Consider the following 6,380-nt stretch of genomic DNA (forward strand, 5'->3'; position numbering starts at 1 on the left):
CCTGATTCAATCCACTGACAGCACGTCAACCCCGGTATACCACATCGCTCCAATTCACTCTATTCCTTGCCCTCCTTTCACCCTCCTGCATGTTCAGGCCCCGATCACACAAAATCTTTTCCACTCCATCTTTCCACCTCCAATTTGGTCTCCCTCTTCTCCTCGTTCCCTCCACTTCCGACACATATATCCTATTGGTCAATCTTTCCTCACTCATTCTCTCCATGTGCCCAAACCATTTCAAAACACCCTCTTCTGCTCTCTCAACCACGCTCTTTTTATTTCCACACATCTCTCTTACCCTTACGTTACTTACTCGATCAAACCACCTCACACCACACATTGCCCTCAAACATCTCATTTCCAGCACATCCACCATCCTGCGCACCACTCTATCCATAGCCCACGCCTCGCAACCATACAACATTGTTGGAACCACTATTCCTTCAAACATAACCATTTTTGCTTTCCGAGATAATGTTCTCGACTTCCACACATTCTTCAAGGCTCACAGAATTCTCGCCCCCTCCCCAATCCTATGATCCACTTCCGCTTTCATGGTTCCATCCGCTGACAGATCCACTCCCAGATATCTAAAACACTTTACTTCCTCCAGTTTTTCTCCATTCAAACTCACCTCCCAATTGACCTGACCCTCAACCCTACTGTACCTAATAACCTTGCTCTTATTCACATTTACTCTTAACTTTCTTCTTTCACACACTTTACCAAACTCAGTCTCCAGCTGACAATGATATCATGTTGGATATCTTGCCAAAGTAACTTTATTGTCATGGTGTCTATTTCATCATGATGGTTATAATGTCATGGTGACTACATTTTCACGGTAGCTTTTATATTGGTGTTGGGTTTGCCCTTGAGGATGTATCATTATAAAACGAGATTCTCATTTTAATTAAATCATGAGGGGACTACATTGTCGTGATATGCTATATTGTTATGGTTTCAGGAATGTCATTGTATACGTATTATTATGTTGGCTAAATTCCAATGGAAGCCATTGTGGCAGAGCGGCTATATTTTCATAAAATAATCACTTTTTTTTGTCGATTATATTCCACATGTGTGTATATTGTCATGGTGACTGTTACCATGATATCTATACTGTCATTTGATTTGTTGAATTAGTGGCTATATTGTCATAATGTAATGTCATGGTTCCTGTATTCTCTTGGTGGTTGTATTGTCATCGTGTCTATACGATCATGGTAGTCATATTTCCGTTAAGATTATATTGATATGGTAACTATATTTTCATGGTGGCTATATTGTTAAATGAATATATTGCCATGATAGCTATTTCTTATTTTTTGTCATATTACAAGGGGGTGATTGTCTTTTCATGTTGCCTATATATCAGGTCACCTATATTGTTATCAGAAGGTTACATTCATAAAGACAATATAGTCGCCATGCCAATATTTTCACCTTAATGAAATGGGTATTTTGATAATATATCGCTTATAACTGAATATGCACGATTAAAAAATGACAATATACCACCTATGAAAAAAATCATATTCCCAATATAGCCAAGGTGACGATATATATAACATAGCAATGTAACCCAAATTACAAGATAGCCAAAATGACTTTATTTTATAATGACAATTGCGTCACTATGAAAATTTGTTCCCAATGAAAGTATAGCTACGCTTACATTAAAGCCATATTCAATAAATAGTAACACTGAGAACGCATAAAACGACAATATAGCCGCCATGATTGTATAGCCATCATAACAATAATATTACAACATAAATCAATCACTGTGATATTAGAGTAAACTTGAAAAAAATTTTTACAATTACCATAAAAGTACCATGAGAATATAGCATTCATATCAACATATTTCCCATGACAATTTAGCCATTATGATAGTATAGTCACAAGTACAATATATTCACTATATCAACAAAGCCACCATGGCCAAATAACTGATATAACAATATAGTCAACGCAACATTAAAGAAACATTCAGAATATGTTCACAACGTCAATATAGCCACCTGACAATATAGATACCGTGACAAAATAGTCGCTCTCGGATGATAGGAAACATATAGCCTCTAAAGTATATAGTGTCCAGGAGACAATAGCGTCGAAAACAGAATTTAGCAATACTATACAGCCGCCTTGACAGTATAGCCCATAAAACAATGTCAGAACCATGAAAATGTACCTGCCATAACAATATAACTACTATCAAAATGAAGTCAACATACAAAAATGATCAAAAAAGATATTGCCATTGCTATATAGTTACAATAATCGTACATTTATGATTATAATGTAATCAGCGTTTTCACATAAGCACTATCACCGTTTAAAAGCATGACAGACTAAGTTAAATGATGATATGATATCCAGACAGATACACACAAGATGCCAAATAAGCCGTCATAGCAATATTATCATGATCATATAATCACAACCAAATTGTAGGTAAAGACAAAATACATCCCCAACGATGAAATTGACCGTAGCAATATAGCCATCAAGTTGATATAGCGACCAAGATAATGTAGCCAGGATGGCGTTATATTGAACATAACAATACACCCGCCATGCCAATATCGTCATCTTTACAATGTAGCTTGCATGAAATATAGTAACCTTGACAATGTAGGTACCATGACAATGTATTCCCATGAAAAAATCTCCAAAACAACAGTTGGGTTGCGAACACTATATCACCATACTATTCTTTCCAAAATTCTTGTATGGCCATCATGGCAATATACCAAAAGGAAAAAAAATACCCAACACAATAAGATAGCTAACTTAACACTATAGCTACTCTGACAAAAAGCCATGATGGCAATATAGTTACCATAAGAATGTAATCTTAATGACAGTATAGCCAGCCATCATGACCATACAGTCACGATGACAAGACAACTAAGATGACCATACGGGCAACATGATAATACAGCCTCTATGAGAATATTGCCATCAATTTAATAGATCAAATGACAATATAGAAATTATGGGAACACAGTCACCATGACAATATATTCAAAAATACAATAAAATTCTAATAACAAAATGATCAAACCATGAAAATATAGCCACCCTGCCACCATGGCTTCCATTGTAATGTAGACAATATAATATACATTCACCATGACAGTACTGAAACTATAACAATATAGCATATCATGATAATGTATTCACCTCCTAATTTAAACAAAATGAAATATTCGTTTTTATAATGATATATCTCCAAGGGTAAATAAATACCATTAAATAAGCTACAATGAAAATGTAGTCACAAGTAGTTATCTTAGCAATATAGCCACTAAGAGATTGTAGTCATAATGACAATATAGTCACCATGACAATATACTGTAACTTTAATGATATACATATCAAGATAATGTATCACTCATGAAAAAATATACATGATTAAAAAAAATGAAAATATAGCAACTATAAAGAGATCACCTTGCCAATATAGCCAAGGTGACGATATGTAAATCTTCGCAATGTAACCTAAATGAGCAGGTAGCCAAAATGACGATATGTTCATAATGACAATACTGCTACTCCGAAAATATATTCCCCATGACACTATGGCTACAATGACAATAAAGCAATCTTCACAAAGGAGTAACATTGAAAATACAGGAAACGACAATATAGCCACCATGACAATGCAGCTATAGTGACGATAATGTCACGGTATACATCAATCGCCAGGCTATTAGAGTTACCTTGATAGTAATATTTCAATGACTTAAGGCATATCATGAAAATATAGCCCTCATGTCAACATATATCCTATGACAATTTAGCCATTATGATAATATAGTCGCGACGACAAGATATTCACTAAGACAATAAAGCTGATATTCACTATGACAATAAAGCTACCATGATCATATAACTGATATGACAATATAGATTTCAGGATATATAGTGTCCAGGACAATATAGAAATTACGGGAACACAGTAACCATGAGAATATACTCACAAATGCAATAAAATCGTCATAACAAAAAGATCCAACCATGAAAATATAGTTACCCTGCCACTATGACTTTAATTATAATGTAACCAACATTATATACATTCAACATGACAGTACTGAAAATATAAGAATATCGCATATCATGGCAATATATTCACATGATAATTTAAAAAGAAAGGAAATTTCCGTTTTTATAATATATCTTCAAGGGCAAAATCAACACCATCAAATATGCTACAATGAAAATGCTGTCAAACTGTCATTATAACCGTCATCATGAAATGGTCACCATGACAGTATAGTTATCTTAGCAATATAGCCAGTAAGAGATTATAGTCATCATGTCAACATTGTCACAATGACAATATACTGTCACCTTAATAGTAAAGTTATCACGATAATGTACCGCTTATTAAAAAATATGCATGACTAAAAAAAATGACAATATAGCAACTATAAAAGAGATCACCTTGACAATATAGCCAAGGTGACGATATGTAAATCTTCGCAATATAACCAAAATGAGTAGATAGGCAAAATGACGGTATGTTCATAATTACAATACTGCTGCTATGAAAATATATCCCCCATGACACTATAGCTACAATGACAATAAAGCAATCTTCACAAAAGAGTAACAGTGAAAATACAGCAAACGACTATATAGCCACCATGAAAGTACAGCCACTATGACAAAAATGTCACGATATAATTCACTGACTATATAAACTTCATGAAAATAAGGCTTCCATGTCAACATACTTACAATGACAATTTAGCCAATATAATAACATAGCTAATACGGCAATATATTGACTATAACAATATAACCATGATCATATAAGTGATATGACAATACAGTCAACGCAACAATAAGGAAGCCTTCAAATTATATTCATTATGGCAATATAAGCACCTGACAATATTGATGCTGTGACAAAATAGTCTCTTTCGGATCATAGCAAACATATAGGCTCCAGGACAATATAGTGTCCATAACAAAATAGCGACCTAGACAAGATTTTTAATTAAGATATAGTCACCTTGACAGTATAGCTGATAAATCAATGAAACAACTATGAAAATGTATCTGCCATAACAATATAGCTACCATGAAAAAGCAGGCAACATGACAAAATTGTCACAAGGAAATATAATCGCCATTACAATTTAGTTACCATAATCATATATCAATCATGATAATATCATCAGGAGGCTGACATAAACACCATCACTGTATAAAAACTATGACTATATAGTGACATGATAATATGATATCCATACACTTGTACTCACATTACCAAATAAGCCGCCATGAAAATATTGTTATCATGATCATATGATTAAAACAAAATTGTCGTTAATGACAAAATGTATCCCCAACGACAAAATTAACCATAGCAATATAGCAAGCAAGTAAATATAGCGACAAGATAATGTAGATAGGATGGCATTATATTGAAAATAACAATACAGCCACAATGGCAATATTGTCACCATGATAATGGAGCTACCATGAAAATATAGTAACATTGACAATGTAGCTACTATGATAATAAAATCCCATGGAACATATCCACAATAACAGTTTATTTGGTAAGACACTGTATCACCATGCCAATATCGCCAAAATGTTAGTATAGGCATCATGGCAATATACCACCAGAAAAAGAAAATAAGCACCACAATGATATAGCTAACTTAACAATATAGGTACCCTGATAATATATTCAATATGAAAAGACAGTCACCTCCGTACAGTATAACAACAGTGAAAAATATCTTTCATGGCAATGTAGTCACCTATCAATATACTCACCATGGCAATATAGTTACCATAACCATGTAATCATAACTGGAATATAACCAACATGACTATATAGTCAAGATGACATGCAACCATCATGACAATACAGGCAACATGACATTAGAGTCTCTACGACAATATTGCAATCGCTTCAACAAATTAAATGATAATGTAGATATTACTGGAACACAGTCACCATGACAGTATTATCACAAATACAATATAACCGCGATCACAAAATTATCCTACCATGAAAATTTAGCCACCCTGCCACTGCAATATAGCTAACATAATAATACATTCACTACGACCGTACTGAAACCATGACAATATAGCATATGACAATGTAGTCACCTGATGACAGTCGCGCACCAGCTACCGACGTGTACGAAGCTGCTGTCGTCTTTCAGAGCTAGGTTGTAGCTATTCCTCCTTGCGTTGTCGCTACCCTTGCTTTGTGAAGGTTTTATCTTATATGATCATGATTGGTGTATGATTATCGAAACCTTAATGTGATATCGTTTGTATTTCATTGTAATGAATTTGTCGTAGTAACTATATTTTCATGTAAGCTATAT

This window comes from Panulirus ornatus, chromosome 55, assembly GCF_036320965.1.
Source record: "Panulirus ornatus isolate Po-2019 chromosome 55, ASM3632096v1, whole genome shotgun sequence".
Classification (NCBI taxonomy): Eukaryota; Metazoa; Arthropoda; class Malacostraca; order Decapoda; family Palinuridae; genus Panulirus; species Panulirus ornatus.